The following is a 17,021-nucleotide window of genomic DNA, read 5'->3' on the forward strand; positions in this document are numbered from 1 at the left end:
AGCCCTGCACACACGTCACCTTTGACCTCTGCTACTTTAGGGATCATTATTTTTATTCCAAAACTTTAATTTGTGTAAATATGTTTTATTTATTTTAAATATATAAATAAAATAAATAAATAATACATATTTTTTTCATTAATGTAAATTTAAAATCTAACACATTTGTCATTTAAATATTTACATTTTTGTGACAAACAGTGTGTGACACATTAACCCTGCACACACGTCACCTTTAACCTCTGCTACTTTAGGGATTATTATTTAAAACCTTTAATTTGTGTAAATATTTTTTATTTATTTCAAACATCCATCCATAAAATAAATAATGAATACATATTTTTTTATTCATGTAAATTTAAAATTTAACACATTTTTAATGTTAATATTTACATTTTTGTGACAAACTGTGTGACACAATAGCCCTGCACACACGTCACCTTTAACCTCTGCTACTTTAGGGATGATAACTTTTATTTAAAACCTTTAATTTGTGTAAATATGTTTTTTTTATTTCAAATATATAAATAATAAAATAAATTAATATGTTTTTAATTTTTTTATTCCAAATATATAAATAATAAAATAATTAATGAATAAATATTTTTTTATATTCATGTCAATTCTAAATTTAACACATTTGTAACGTAAATATTTAAATTTTTGTGACATTGACAACATTTGCCCTGCACACACGTCACCTTTAACCTCTGCCGCTACACAACATAGTTTGCTTTGGTGAATTTGGACACCGCGATGATCCGTAAATAATTCCCACACATGGAGGGTCCGCGCATCACAACGTAGCGCATGGAAGTCTGGGGGAGCGGGATCTGCCACTTGTTCACCACCTCGGTGCAGAAGAACTAATCCTGAATGAAACGACTGAAGCAGGGTGTCACCAACCGCCCTCCCTCCCTCCATCCACATCCAACCCTGTCAGCTGAGGTTTGGTTGCACCGAAACCGAATGCTTTGCCATAAGCAGATTACCTCGGGTCGGGATATCGATGGATTAAGTAAGAATAGAATGAGATAAAATAGTGAGTGAAAGGGTTCAGGCAGTCAGCAAAGTTCACGCACCTGTTTTTTTTTCGTTTTTTCTTCAGCATACACATTAGATCACTTTCTCCGACAGAAAGAAAGGATGGTGGGCTTCGGTAATGATGGCCACGTTTACGCGGGACTATATTCATTTTAGGGCATCCATTCAGGCCTGCTCTTTAAATATGAGGTCCATTTACTATAAACACTTTGGTTTTATGTTTGCAGCCTTTGCAGGCGTGTAAGTTAATTCTGTGTGTGTGTGTGTGTGTGTATGTGTGTGTGCGTGCGTTAAGCCGCTGAAGGTTTCCAGGAGCTCTTTGATGTGTATCTCTGCAAAGCGCTATTAGAGGGATTTTCCTAGTTGACAGCTCGGAGAATGTGTGGAGGAATTGCGATGCCAGCGGGCTAAAAGAATGCTGGAAACAGGATTAGGATCATATTCTGGCAGCCCCTGTCACTTCATCAATGGCTAAGGTTTCCCTCAGTGACAGCCCTCCTTCTCTGCGCGCCTAAGACCTTTAGTGGGTCCATAAAAGGGGTGAGAGAGGGCTAACAGGGAGGAGAAAAGGAAGAAAAAAACCCCCCCAAAACAATGATTGAATAGTGCGCCCTGATTTTCTGGGGCTGGTTTGGCTGCGAAAGCTTTGTGCTGGGAGGTCTGAGAGGGGTGGCATTGATTTGGTGGGAGGGGTAGGTCGCGGGGGTGGGAAAGGAGGGGCTTTTTAAGGAGATTTACGCCCCTGGCCACATGGTAGGTTTATTTCACTACATGATAGGGGGCGGTGTAGAGAGTAACGCGGTAAAAAGGTTATGCAATTTGATTTTATGACTTAGGGTTCTGTTTTTTTTTACTGTTTTTTACCGTACATTCTCAAATGATATCCAATGTGTTTATTCACCAAAGTGTAAAAAGAAGCTAACCCTAATTGTTTTTATTGAATATGACTGCAGTGTCAGCATTTTGATAAAGAAGGTGAGAAACACTGTTGAATTCAAGAAAGGTACACTATATTGCCAAAAGTATTTGGCCACCTGCCTTGACTCACATATGAACTTGAAGTGCCATCCCATTCCTAACCCATAGGGTTCAATATGATGTCGGTCCACCTTTTGAAGCTATTATAGCTTCAACTCTTCTGGGAAGGCTGTCCACAAGGTTGCAGAGTGTGTTTATAGGAATCTCCCACCACTCTTCCAAAAGCGCATTGGTGAGGTCACACACTGATGTTGGTCGAAACTCTCAGTCTCCGTTCTAATTCCTCCCAAAGGTGTTCTATTGGGTTCAGGTCAGGACTCTGTGCAGGCCAGTCAAGTTCATCCACACCAGACTCCGTCATCCATGTCTTTATGGACCTTGCTTTGTGCACTGGTGCACAGTCATGTTGGAAGAGAAAGAGGCCCGCTCCAAACTGTTCCCACAAGGTTGGGAGCATGGAATTGTCCAAAATGTTTTGGTATCCTGGAGCATTCAAAGTTCCTTTTACTGGTAGTAAGGGGCCAATCCCAACTCCTGAAAAACAGCCCCACATTATAATTCCTCCTCCACCAAATTTCACACTCGGCACAATGTAGCGTTCTCCTGGCAACCTCCAAACCCAGACTGGTCCATCAAATTGCCAGATGGAAAAGCGTGATTCATCACTCCAGAGAAGGCGTCTCCACTGCTCTAGAGTCCAGAGTAGACGTGCTTTACACCACCGCATCCCACACTTTGCATTGGACTTGGTGATGTATGGCTTAGATGCAGCTGCTCGGCCATGGAAACCCATTCCATGAAGCTCTCTGCGTACCGTACGTGGGCTGATTGGAAGGTCACATGAAGTTTGGAACTCTGTAACAACTGACTGTGCAGAAAGTCTTTGCACTATGCACTTCAGCATCCGCTGACCTCTCTGTCAGTTTACGTGGCCTACCACTTGGTGGCTGAGTTGCTGTTGTTCCCAAACTCTTCCATTTTCTTATAATAAAGCCGACAGTTGACTTTGGAATATTTAGGAGCGAGGAAATTTCACGACTGGATTTGTTGCACAGGTGGCATCCTATGACAGTTCCACGCTGGAAATCACTGAGAGCGGCCCATTCTTTCACAAATGTTTGTAGGAACAGTCTCCAGGCCCAAGTGCTTGATTTTATACACCTGTGGCCGGGCCAAGTGATTAGGACACCAGATTCTGATCATTTGGATGGGTGGCCAAATACTTTTGGCAATATAGTGTATTTCTGCCCTCCTCCCACGTCTGCTCATCGCCGTCTTTGCCAACAAGAGTCTTCAGTCAAGGCAAAAGAGATGTTTATGTTCATTTATTCATTTTGCTTGTTATTTATATCTATTTAACTTTGTAAAACTGTAATTATTTTCTACAAAAGTGTGTTTTTTGTTAACATTTCTTGGGTGTCTGGAACTGGAACAATTGGACATATATTATTTAGGTCTCTGCTTTTTGCAGATGATGTGGTCCTGATGGCTTCATCTGGCCAGGATCTTCAGCTCTCACTGGATCGGTTCGCAGCTGAGTGTGAAGCGACTGGGATGAGAATCAGCACCTCCAAGTCCGAGTCCATGGTTCTCGCCCGGAAAAGGGTGGAGTGCCATCTCTGGGTTGGAGAGGAGATCTTGCCCCAAGTGGAGGAGTTCAAGTACCTCGGAGTCTTATTCACGAGTGAGGAAAGAGTGGATTGTGAGATCGACAGGCGGATCGGTGCGGCGTCTTCAGTAATGCGGACGCTGTATCGATCCGTTGTGGTGAAGAAGGAGCTGAGCCGGAAGGCAAAGCTGTGGGTTATGATCGAAAGGACAAGATCACGGGTACAAGCGGCCGAAATGAGTTTCCTCCGCCGGGTGGCGGGGCTCTCACTTAGAGATAGGGTGAGAAGTTCTGTCATCTGGGAGGAGCTCAAAGTAAAGCCGCTGCTCTTCCACATCGAGAGGAGCCAGATGAGGTGGTTCGGGCATCTGCTCAGGATGCCACCCAAACGCCTCCCTAGGGAGGTGTTTCGGGCACGTCCGACCAGTAGGAGGCCACGGGGAAGACCCAGGACATGTTGGGAAGACTATGTCTCCCGGCTGGCCTGGGAACGCCTCGGGATCCCCCGGGAGGAGCTGGACCAAGTGGCTGGGGAGAGGGAAGTCTGGGCTTCTCTGCTTAGGCTGCTGCCCCCGCGACCTGACCTCGGATAAGCGGAAGAAGATGGATGGATGGAATTATTTTCTATGATTCAATTTCCGTCAGACCTTTGGGAGCAGAACCAATGTTGTAACATAGCAGTTTGCTCAAGCAGGCTTAGTATCTGTGATAAAAACAATATTAAAAGTGTAACGCGCACACAGCTGAGTAGCAACAGTTAGATTCACCTGCTGACCATTTAACATACTTCAGTTGTAACAACCGCCATCTTGTGGAGCCAATAAAATAATGTCTATGATATAGTATATTTTAATTCTCACAGTCTGTGAGAAGTATATGTAACGATACATCACTTTATATTGTTTTTTTAATAATTTTTTTCTTTAAATCTCGTTTTTTTCTTTCTTTTTTTCCGTTTTTTTGCACTTTATATTCTTAAATTTCAAGTATATCAATCTGTGCTCGGCAAGTTTGCCTTACATAAGATAGGTATCGATCCAACATCTTTTTATTTTAACGATACTAGAAAAAGAAAAAACATTAGATATAAGAACGGCAGACCTTATATGAAGTTTAGCACTTTAAAAAATAAGTATGTTAAATGTTAACTCTATTTTTCCCGCCTGTGACGTCATCAAAACAAAAATGGCGGATAGTTGCGGTGGTCGAGAACGGTCCCAACAAACGCCGCAAGACAATATCATTAATTACAACACAAAAACTTTCAGCTACAAAAGCAAGAGTCACAACAACTAACGACACAACACAATAACATAAAGCCACAACTTAATTTTAAGCCACAAGTTACGCGACGCACCAACTTCCGGAACACAACACGAGGCGACAATAACCAACAGCCAGGGAAGAGTTATTTCACGAGAAAGAAAGAAATAGAAGATATGGATGAAGGAGGATATGGAAATTAGGCAGAGACCAGATACTGTATGGCCGGGTTGGGGAACTTTATTTAGCAGGTAAATCTACTGTTAAAATGTTGTTTACTGTACTTTTATTAAAAGTTCCCGTTTTGTGCACCTCTGGGTTTGTTTTGGTTACCATGGATACTAATTGGGTTCACCTGCCTTTGGTTAGTGGTCGGCACGCTCACCTGCTGTCGAGCACTAATCAGAGAGCTATTTATTCACCTTTCTCACCACTCTCAGTCTGGCTTCGTTGTTTGCTATATGCAACAGTTAAATTCCTTGTTTTCTATGCTTTGTTTTCTCGCCTTAGCTTCCCGTGCGTTAGGCACGCTTGCCTTTTGTTGGTTTCCTGTATTTTGTAAGTTGGATGATTTATGAGGAATAAATCATGTCCTACCTCACGCTTTCGTCCGGAGTTGTCCGTCTGCATCCCGGGAGCAGTAAGATGCGACCTCCACGTGACAGCTGCTCTGTTTCAGTAAAAGTTCTCTAACTTTTCGCTCCGTCGTTATCCAATATGTCGGCTGTTCTGTTTTGGATTTGCCAGCGTTGCTCTCATCAGCGTCATGGTTTGATTTCGATGTGAGTGGTTGAAGTAGCACGTCATTCAAGATAACGGACAAGTGGTTTATCCAATCACACTGCAAAAAGTCAGTGTTCAAAAACAAGAAAAAAAAATACAAAAATTAGTGGTATTTTATTTGAACTAAGCAAAATTATCTGCCAATAGAACAAGAAAATTCGGCTTGTCAAGACTTTCCAAAACAAGTAAAATTAGCTAACCTCAATGAACCCAAAAATACCTTAAAATAAGTATTCTCACTAGAGATGTCCGATAATATCGGCCGATAAATGCTTTAAAATGTAATATCGGAAATTATCGGTATCAGTTTTTTAATTATCGGTATTGGGTTTTTTATTTTCAATTTTTTTATCAAATCAACATATAAAACACAAGATACACTTACAATTAGTGCACCAACCCAAAAAACTTCCCTCCCCCATTTACACTCATTCACACAAAAGGGTTGTTTCTTTCTGTTATTAATATTCTGGTTCCTACATTATATATCAATACAGTCTGCAAGGGATACAGTCCGTAAGCACACATGATTGTGCGTGCTGCTGGTCCACTAATAGTACTAACCTTTAACAGTTAATTTTACTCATTTTCATTAATTTCTAGTTTCTATGTAACTGTTTTTATATTGTTTTACTTTCTTTTTTATTCAAGAAAATGTTCTTAATTTATTTATCTTATTTTATTTTATTGATTTTTAAAAAAAGGACCTTATCTTCACCATACCTGGTTGTCCAAATTAGGCATAATAATGTGTTAATTCCACGACTTTATATATCGGTATCGGTAATTAAGAGTTGGACAATATCGGAATATCGGATACCGGTAAAAAAGCCATTATCGGACATCCCTAATTCTCACTAATAACAAGTGCCCTTTTCTTGGTAGAAAAAAAGAGACCTTTTTGCTCAATATGTTGAAAAATATTCTTTTTTTTTTTTTTTTATGTCCTGCCCAGCTTCTCGGGCAAATCATATAGCAGATGTAGATGCCCATATCGGCTGTTCAGATTTACTTTACAAAAGAGAAGTGTAGGATACTTCTCTTGTTGCCTTACTTGTATTTTGACTTTATTAAATGTATTTATATTATCATTTGGTGCAGCCGGGCCGGAGCAGGAGGGGATAGAAAGAGAGAAAAAGGAAGACAGAGGGGGGAATTGTGGGGACAAGAGGGGGATTAGACAGAGAGACAAAAACAACAACAGCAAACACAACAACAACAACAACAACAACAACAACAGAGCAATATCAGCAAATACGACATGTACAAATATGATGGTAAAAGTAATAGCAAATAAGCAGTTAGCGAAAATTAAAAATAAAAAATAAAAAAAAATACAGAAATGACAATGAGCATTATTACACTAAAAATGGAGCAATATGAATACCAATAGAAATAGTGCTATTGATAATAAACAATACCAGTACTTTACCTTTATTATCAACAATACAATTGTTCAAATGCAACAATACATATACGTAATGATAACTTGAGATACGAAAGAATGCAGAAAAATGGAGGGGAAGAAAGAGAAAAATATTCTTAAATTAAGTAAATGCTAGTGCCATTATCTTGACATAATGATATGCATACATCATGATTTTTTTTTCATGCTTGAAGTAAGAAATGATTACTTTAAAAAAGTAGTTTTATACTTGAGTGTTGATGACACAGCTTTGCATCAGTTGATATTCTAGTTTAAAGCATCCATCCATCCATTTTCTACCGCTTGTCCCTTTTGGGGTCGTGGGGGTCGCTGCAGCCTATCTCAGCTGCATTCGGGCGGAAGGCGGTGTACACCCTGGACAAGTCGCCACCTCATCGCAGGGCCAACACAGATAGACAGACAACATTCACACTCACATTCACACACTAAAGAGCATTTAGTGTTGCCAATCAACACCAGGTGCATGTCTTTGGGAGGAAGCCGGAGTACCCGGAGGGAACCCACGCAGTCACGGGGAGGACATGCAAACTCCACACAGAAAGATTCCGAGCCCGGGATTGAACTCCGGACTACTCAGGACCTTCGTATTGTGAGGCAGATGCACTAACCCCTCTTCCACCGTGCTGCCCTAGTTTCAAGCATGTTTTACTCAATATAGGTCATAAAATCTCAGCAACAAGCTGTAATATCTTACTGAGATAATTTAGGACCAAAACCCTTAAAACAAGTAAAACACAAACATCAAATCTGCTTAGTGAGAAGAATTATCTCATCAGACAGAAAATAAGGAAATATCACCCTTATTTGAGATATTTCATCTTACTTAGATTTCAGTTTTTGCAGTGAATCACATACAATGATTTTTTAACAAGGCCCCGCCTTCTGAATTACATCTGCTATTGAGAAGTGCCAGATCCTTGTGTGGAGCTCAGCGAACTACAAGGGTCAAGCGAGAGTCAGGTTATGTTTATGAGCAACAAACGTGGGGGAAAAAAAATCTATCATCCATCTCATATCATCGCTTGTTTGCTGCACTTTTGAGAAGGACGTCGAGTGCTTCTTCTAGTGTGTTACCGCAGGTGGTCTCCTCTGTGACAAAACAAACAACTCCATCAAACCTCTTTTTTTTGGCAAGAGTGTTACTTTTGCTCAACCTGCAAGAAAACAATACTTTCACAATGCGGCAGGAGTTTTGTTAGTTGGCGACAAGTTCTAAAACGCCAGGAATTACAGGCTGGCAGGCAAATGCCAAATCCTCCCCTCTTTCTCCAGACACGGACTATATCTCTGCAGGCTTCACTCCGGCTCCCCCAGCTTTGTGCTACACAGGCGCTCTTCTCCTTTCTCCCCCTGACTCGGGTGATAATCCTGACACGCACTGTCTGCATTTTTTACTGTACGTCTTTAAGCGCATTTGCAGAGCATTTATCTCCCCAATGTAAACCAATTTAGCTATAAGGGCTCGGGGCCAATCAAGGCGCCGCAGGGGAAGAATGAAAAAGCATGAACGTTAGCAGATGTGCAGAGAGAGCGCTCGGCGAGGATGCCGGCTTTGACGAACAAGTGAATGCAGCAAAGGGTGTGGGGGGGAGTGGATCCGTCTTGGAGAAAGAACGTCCCTTGTCCGAAGGGTAAGCTTTTGAAAGTTGGGATAGGGGCCTTTAAAGCCGATCGAGAGTGGATCACGGAATTGTTGAGTCACACGATCTGAGAGAATCATACCGAGCTCGCTGCTAATCCTGTCATAGGGAAAATGCTGGGCGAATCCTGCCTACTTCCTGCAGATATTGCTGCATTGACAGAGCTGTTGTTCGATACCGCCCGTACACCTGTATCAGCTCCCTGGTAATCTCCAGCCTCCTCTCCTCCTACTATCAGCAGAGGGGAAAGACTGATGAGCAAAAGCCGCGCAGCCAAAAGGCTGAACCCGTCATTGGGCTCATCTAAAAGACAGGAGAGGACCCCCTGCCGTGTCGCATATTGCGAGCCACATAACGACCGCCGGCTCCTCGGTCCCTGAAATGGGACATTAAGACAGAATCATCCCAGGTTAGTTGTGGGCTATACCAAAGTGCAGGGTGGGAATAGCTTTTCAAGCACCTGATCTTATAGCCTTTAGGGTTCCAGAAAATGAGGCGTTTGACGGTACGCTGGACGCGTTCAACAGGCTGATCGCAGCGCTGCTTCACATTTCACGATACACTAGCCCGCCCTCGTTTGTTTGTTTGCGCTCTCCATTTGCACGCATTGCATCGGAATATTCACACCACGGTAGCTAAAATCGAGACGCTCATAAAGTCAGTGGGGTTTTATGTCAAATGACGTGAAGCAATGAGGGGTAAAAGTATAGAAATCTTTCAATACACTTGGATAATGTTGACTTGACACCCGCCATTGCTTTTCTCCCTACAGTGTGGTTTGTTTGTTTTGTTTTGTGTATACAACAGCATTTTTACCTGACTTTTTTCTTTTTAATTAAGTAAATATTGACGAAAACAAAATTAAAAAAAATAAATAATCTGAACAATCATAAAACCTTTGGCAAAACTTTATAGAGGACCTTGAAATGGATTAACTCGCTGGAATATAAAGACAATATAACATACATCCATAAACGTGGATGCATATGCAAAAGTGCAATATATTTAGCTGTACAGTAATCTATTTGTTTATATCTGCACCTTATGGATTTTTTATCCTGCTCTACCATGAGCTAATGCAACGAAATGTTGTTGTTATCTCTACTGTAAAGTTCAAATTTGAATGACGATAAAAAGGAAGTCTAATTCTAAGTCTAAGTCATTCAAGCATAAAAATACCGTACTTTTATAGGGCGCACCGGATTATAAGGCACACTGCCGATGAATGGTCTATTTTTAAACTTTTTTCATATATAAGGCGCACCGGATTATAGGGCGCATTAAAGGAGTCATATTATTATTATTTTTTTTTTCTAAATTGAAAACACCTCCTTGTGGTCTACATAACATGTAATGGTGGTTCTTTGGTCAAAATGTTGCATAGATGATGTTTTACAGATCATCTTCGAGACGCTTTTCTGACAGTCGCTTCCGGATGCGCCGTTTTGTGGGCGGTCTTATTTACGTGGCTCACCTTCGGCAGCGTCTTCTCCCCGTCATCTTTGTTGTAGCGGTGTAGCGTGCAAGGACGGGTGTGGAAGAAGTGTCAAAAGATGGAGCTAAGTGTTTTAATGACGTTCAGACTTTACTTCAATCAATAACGGAGCAGCATCTCCTCATCCGGAAACAACAACACCGGAAATGTGTCCCGTGAAAAACCGTCCGACCGTAACTCTCTAATAACTAAAGTTCCTTGCGGGAATAATGTAAACTCCCTATACCGCTATGTTTTAGGGCTTTCATGGCGAGTTTACTGAGAAATAAGTAAGAACTTTACACTACTTTGTATTAGAAATGGCAACAGCGGAGGATGAATGTCCCATAACGAGAACATAGAGGAAAAAGAAGAAGCTTATCAACTATCGTGTCGGCACGGACTACAAAGGCGGACGCGCGCAAATTTCAGGATTCATGCAGATCCCAAATACAGATCAGCAGGTACCAGAAGGTAAGAAAAGTTGCTTTTGCATAATATTGTGAAACAAAACGCCAGATAATATTTCTTTTTTTTAATATAATATTAATATATTTAATATATAATATATTAATATATTTTAATATAATATTTTTAGATAATATTTCTTACCTTATACACACACCATAATAATACTCATATGTTTAATGCGCCGACAATCCTTCAAGCGGTGCGGCTTCATAGCTTACCAAAGTCGTCGTAAATATTTTGATAGATTTTTGAGCGCCGTGTGTAATGTTCTATATTTTCAAAGGAACATTTAAAATGTTGGTGTTGTTTACTTGAGACTTATCTCTTATGTTTGACTGCCATCTACTAGTCACACTTATCATTACAGTATGTATCAAATAAAATACAGTAGCTTTGAGGTGGGTAAGCTCAACCAAACTTATTCCATACATTAGGTGCACCAGGTTATAAGGCGCATTGTCGAGTTTTGAGGAAAAAAATAAGATTTTAAGTGCAACTTATAGTCTGGTAAATACGGTACTTGTAGTGAAACTATGAAGAACTAAAATAAACAGAAAATCGTCACAAACTTGGATGACAATTACTATTAGTTTCTGGTATTTTGTTTTATTTGCTGTCCAGCGCTCTTATTTTTGTATCCATTTCCAGTTTGCCTCCGTTGACTTCTATTTCTCTTGTCTGGAGGCTGGCTTCCTCAGCTGTCCCTGGTTGACAATCATTATTGTCAAACAGTTATATGCCAGCCCTGTCCTCTGGATGATTGCTTGACTTTTGTGGATCATTTGCTTTGTTTCTGTTTCCATGCTGCATAACTTTTCCTGTGCACTTCCCTGCTGAACTATTGCTCTATTTTTGTTAATAAATACAGTTGACCTGCACTTTGCCTGTCGTCTCTGCATTTTAGTGTCCAGACAAACAACAATTGACACCAAAAGTTAACAGAAAATGACGGGGCAGGGCGTTTAAGGAAGTGGGTTGGACGTCTTGTATGCTGTTTTTTTTTTTTTTAAACAATTTTAACCATCATACAAGTGTAAAAAGAAGTTAAACATAGTAAAACAATAATAGGATACAAATGACTTACCCTTTGATGATGCATATGGAGGCAGCATTTAAGAAAGAAAGGGGACTTGATTTCCTGTATGCTGTTTTTTAACATTCTCGACCATCCTGCAAGTGTAAAAAGAAGTTTGCCGCCTATACGATAAAGCAAAATGGAGTACAAAATCAATCAGTCTTTAACAGTGAAACTTATCCAATATATTATTGAATAAAATAAACTCACCTTTGTCTTCGATGACACCTGCAAATAGTGCCAAGGGAGGAGGACTGTTTGTGCTTGAGAGGTGAGTCTCGTCATACCAAAAGCAAAGATTAAGCGGTGTACATTATGTTCCATTTATATAAAATATAATATAAAAATATAATATATCAGTATATATTATATACTGTATATATAATATGAAAATATTACATATATGTTATATTTTATATTGATACTATGGTACATTTTTAGTCTACTTAATGAAAGAAAGTGAAAGTACCAAAGATTGTCACACCCACACTAGGTGGGTGTGGTGAAATTATCCTCTGCATTTGACCCATCATCCTTTATCACCCCCTGGGAGGTGAGGGGAGCAGTGAGCAGCAGCGATGACCGCGCCCGGGAATCATTTTGGTGATACCTGCATTCTCCTTTCCATCCTTACCCTTTGAAACTGAGCTACTGTGTGGAACATTTTCCCTTGTGGATCAATAAAGCTTGTCTAAGTCTAAGTCACTTACTGTAACATTAGCTCGATGTTACTGAGCAGCCAAGACAGACGATGCGTGTGTCTTACTACTTTTTCAATTTAGTTCTAGTTCTATGGTATTCATCACACTTTTTCTCTTTGCCATCACCAAAAAAGAATTGATTGGAATTGATTTAGTTGCACACTGACCTGAAACCTCATAAGCTGTCACTTCCGCTTTTCTGTGCATTTTTGAAAGTGTATTTAAAAATAAATAATTATTATCATTATTACACATAAATATAAGACTGGTAAATTGCACGTATTAAATCAGCGTAATACGCCATTTGAAGTCCATATTTGTGACTTCTTGTGTGTGACTGTCACTGTTGTACCTCCTCCATTCCTGAGGGATTTATGAACAATGTCAAGTTCCCTTCGGAGGACCAGAGTCCCTCCGGTGCCTTCTAAGGCTTAAACGCTCCCTGACTGAGTGGCACAGCGAGAGCCACTCACTCTCAGATAAAGCGGGGAACAACCTCCCCTCCTCGTCTTCTTCTTACCCCGCCGCCGAGCGTTTCCCATTCAGCGATTGTAATGGAAAACACCAACACTGTACCTAAATGGCTTGCCATCCCCGCACAAGAGCTGGGGAAACATATGTAAATTTATGTAAACCCAGCTGAAACACATATTTACAATAGCGCGGCGGTAATGTGACGACATGCTCCACGGAGGCGCCATGTGTCATTAGGCCCCTTTATCGCTTTTCTTTTACCTGGGAGGGCGTCAGTGCTACCATCAGTCACCGCGTGGAAAGAGAGAGGAAATGATGTTGCACACTGATGAAGAGGAGGGATTTTTTTGGTAGGGGGTGCGACACTTTACAACATCATTCAGTGGCAAAAAAAAAAACTGAGTTGGACCGTGCAGATTTTAGTGCGGTTTGACAAATCACTGTGTACTTTATTGTTAATAATCATTTTGCATAAAGCTACATGACATTTGTTTTCTAATACCACAAGTGCTCCAATTATCGCCTCTTTTTGAACTTTTGAACTATCATTATTGGTCAGCAGCTGTTGGTATGAAACTTGTGTGTGTTACACTTGCCGTACTGTCGTTAACAAGCAACTCATCAATTTAAAAAAAAAAAACAAAATAAAAAAAACAAGCAACTTATCAGCACTATTAATGCTGAGCAAGCAGTTTTCTTCTTATCGCTATCACAACATTGGTTCGGTTGCTGCTGTGCTGTGTTTGCTCATAAATATGCATGTGGCGAAAGAGAGCAATAGTTTACATTTACACTTTCTCATGCACTCCAAATTATCACTGCAATTGAAAGGGAACCTACAGTATGATGATTTTCGCCTTTTTTTGACTTAATAATGTCACAAAGTTGGGTACTTTTTTTTGTGTATCAAAGCCAAAGTGTAAATCATAAGGTTTTGATGACTTTGTTCTCAGGGTTTTGCTGTCTGGCTACATCATGATGCTTATTTGGACATTTCGTAAAGCGCTCAGGCATAATAACACCTAAGTGCGACATGCAGTGATATAAATGCTGTTAATAGCAGCTTTTTTCTAAACACAGTTTGAACTGAACGGAGAATGTTCAGGTGTACCTAATGTTGTGGTTGACGTTTGTTTTCAACCGTGCTTGGGGGGAAAAAAATGCGGTGAGAGCGTCAAGGTATATATTTAAACAGTGTTCATTTTCAAAAGATAAATGATGATACGTTTGGAGAGGGTGGGGCGTGATTTCATTCGCAATCTGGGAACGCCTCAACAAACGATCACCTTGCAGGCACTCCAAAAACAGGATATGAATGTGACTAGGGAGCAACATTTACACCAGGGATCGCCAAAATATGGCCTGCGGGAAGTTTCAAATAAAAAAATTAAAATTACCTATTTTTCTTTTTTTTTTTTAATTTTTTTTTTTTTTTAATCTGTCCTTTCTAATCCATTTTTGAACCGCCTGTTACTCTCGGTGTCTCCTAGCCGCTCAGGCAAATCATATTGTCTAAAAGTGCATTTTCCCATCGATAAAGTGACATCATCGCGCTCTGAAATATATATATATATATATATATATATATATATATATATATATATATATATATATATATATATATATATATATATATATATATATATATATATATATATATATATATATATATATATATATATATATATATTAGGGCTGCGAATCTTTGGGTGTCCCACGATTCGATTCAATATCGATTCTTCGGGTCACGATTTGATTCAAAATCTATTTTTTTTGATTCAACGCGATTCTCGATTCAAAAACGATATTTTCCCGATTCAAAAGGATTCTCTATTCATTCAATACATAGGATTTCAGCAGGATCTACCCCAGTCTGCTGACATGCAAGCAGAGTAGTAGATTTTTGTAAAAAGCTTATATAATTGTCAAAGGCAATGTTTTATCAACTGATTGCAATAATGTAAATATGTTTTAACTATTAAATGAACCAAAAATATGACTTATTTTATCTTTGTGAAAATATTGGACACAGTGTGTTGTCAAGCTTATGAGATGCGATGCAAGTGTAAGCCACTGTGACACTATTGTTCATTTATTTTTATTTTTATAAATGTCTAATGATAATGTCAATGAGGGATTTTTAATCACTGCTATATTGAAATTGTAACTAATATTGATACTGTTGTTGATAATATTAATTTTTGTTTCACTACTTTTGGTTTGTTCTGTGTCGTGTTTGTGTCTCCTCTCAATTGCTCTGTTTATTGCAGTTCTGAGTGTTGCTGGGTCGGGTTTGGTTTTGGAATTGGATTGAATTGTTATGGTATTGCTGTGTATTGTTTTGTTGGATTGATTAATTTCAACAACAAAAAAAAGAAAAAAAAAAAAAAAGAAAAATAAAAATCGATTTTTAAAAAATGAGAATCGATTCTGAATCGCACAACGTGAGAATCGCGATTCAAATTCGAATCGATTTTTCCCCACACCCCTAATATATATATATATATATATATATACATATATATATATATATATATATATATATATATATATATATATATATATATATATATATACATATATATATATATATATATATATATATATATATATATATATATATATATATATATATATATATATATATATATATATATATATATATATATATATATATCCATCGGAGCCCATCATATATATATATATATATACATACATACACACACACATTTATACAGCCCAGCACCCGGCCAAATTTTTTAACCCAATGCGGCCCCAGAGTCAAAAAGTTTGGGGACCCTTGATTTACACCAAAGCATATCCAATACATATTAGATAATTGTTGGGCCGAGCGCCCGCGAGAGGGCTGGCAAAAAAAATCTGTTTCTCAGTATTACAATCTGTAATACATTTATCCACCACTTGTGGCAGTAATGACATTATCAAACAAACAGAAGTCTGGAGCTTTAGAAAAGTTTTAGAAAAGTTTCTTAAGCGCAAAAATTGTGACTAAAGCTGCATTGTCATTTGCACTTTAATTTTATTGACAGTTTAGTTAAACATATTTATTATTAATTTTGTTTATTTATTTTAGTACAACGGGGGCAGCACGGTGGCAGAGGGGTTAGTGCGTCTGCCTCACAATACGAAAGTCCTGAGTAGTCGTGAGTTCAATCCCGGCCTCGGGATCTTTCTGTGTGGAGTTTGCATGTTCTCCCCGTGACTGCGTGGGTTCCCTCCGGGTACTCCGGCTTCCTCCCACCTCCAAAGACATGCACCTGGGGATAGGTTGATTGGCAACACTAAATTGGCCCTAGAGTGTGAATGTGAGTGTGAATGTTGTCTGTCTATCTGTTTTGGCCCTGCGATGAGGTGGCGACTTGTCCAGGGTGTACCCCGCCTTCCGCCCGATTGTAGCTGAGATAGGCTCCAGCACCCCCCGCGACCCCGAAGGGAATAAGCGGTAGAAAATGGATGGATGGATGGATTTTAGTACAACATAATTGAACTTATGTTTTTTCAGTTATTTATGGTGGTATATAGTACTTGTTTTTCCAATCAGCCCAAGGTTTATGCGTTAAATAAATAATAATCTTTGTGATTAACACATGTTTTCATATCATTTGACAATGTTATAAATTGTGAGTAGGTTAGATATAATTATTGAATACGATTAGAAACAAGAGTAAGATTACCAATTCAGTGTTAATATTTAAGGGGGCCCCGGACCCCTCTGTACTGGAAAAGTCGGGCCCCAAAAAGTTTTTTAAATGCAGATGAAAATGTAGATAAGTCTCCTTTAAAAATAATATAAGAACTTTTCCCAACTTGTAAATAACAGCATCTCCCCGACTATCACCTGCATCCAATGAACGCCCCTGCCCTTTTAGCGCTATAATTGGAGCATTTATGGTATGTCATTTCTTTTGATAGATGTTCAGTTTAATATAAAGCGTACAGCCCATTGTTTAACAGTCACAGAAATATATTGAAATACAATCAAATGTTAAATAAATAAACACAATGATTGATGAAATGCCACAGCCTGTCAGTTAATTGGTT

Source organism: Entelurus aequoreus, linkage group LG27, assembly GCF_033978785.1.
Source record: "Entelurus aequoreus isolate RoL-2023_Sb linkage group LG27, RoL_Eaeq_v1.1, whole genome shotgun sequence".
Taxonomy (NCBI): domain Eukaryota; kingdom Metazoa; phylum Chordata; class Actinopteri; order Syngnathiformes; family Syngnathidae; genus Entelurus; species Entelurus aequoreus.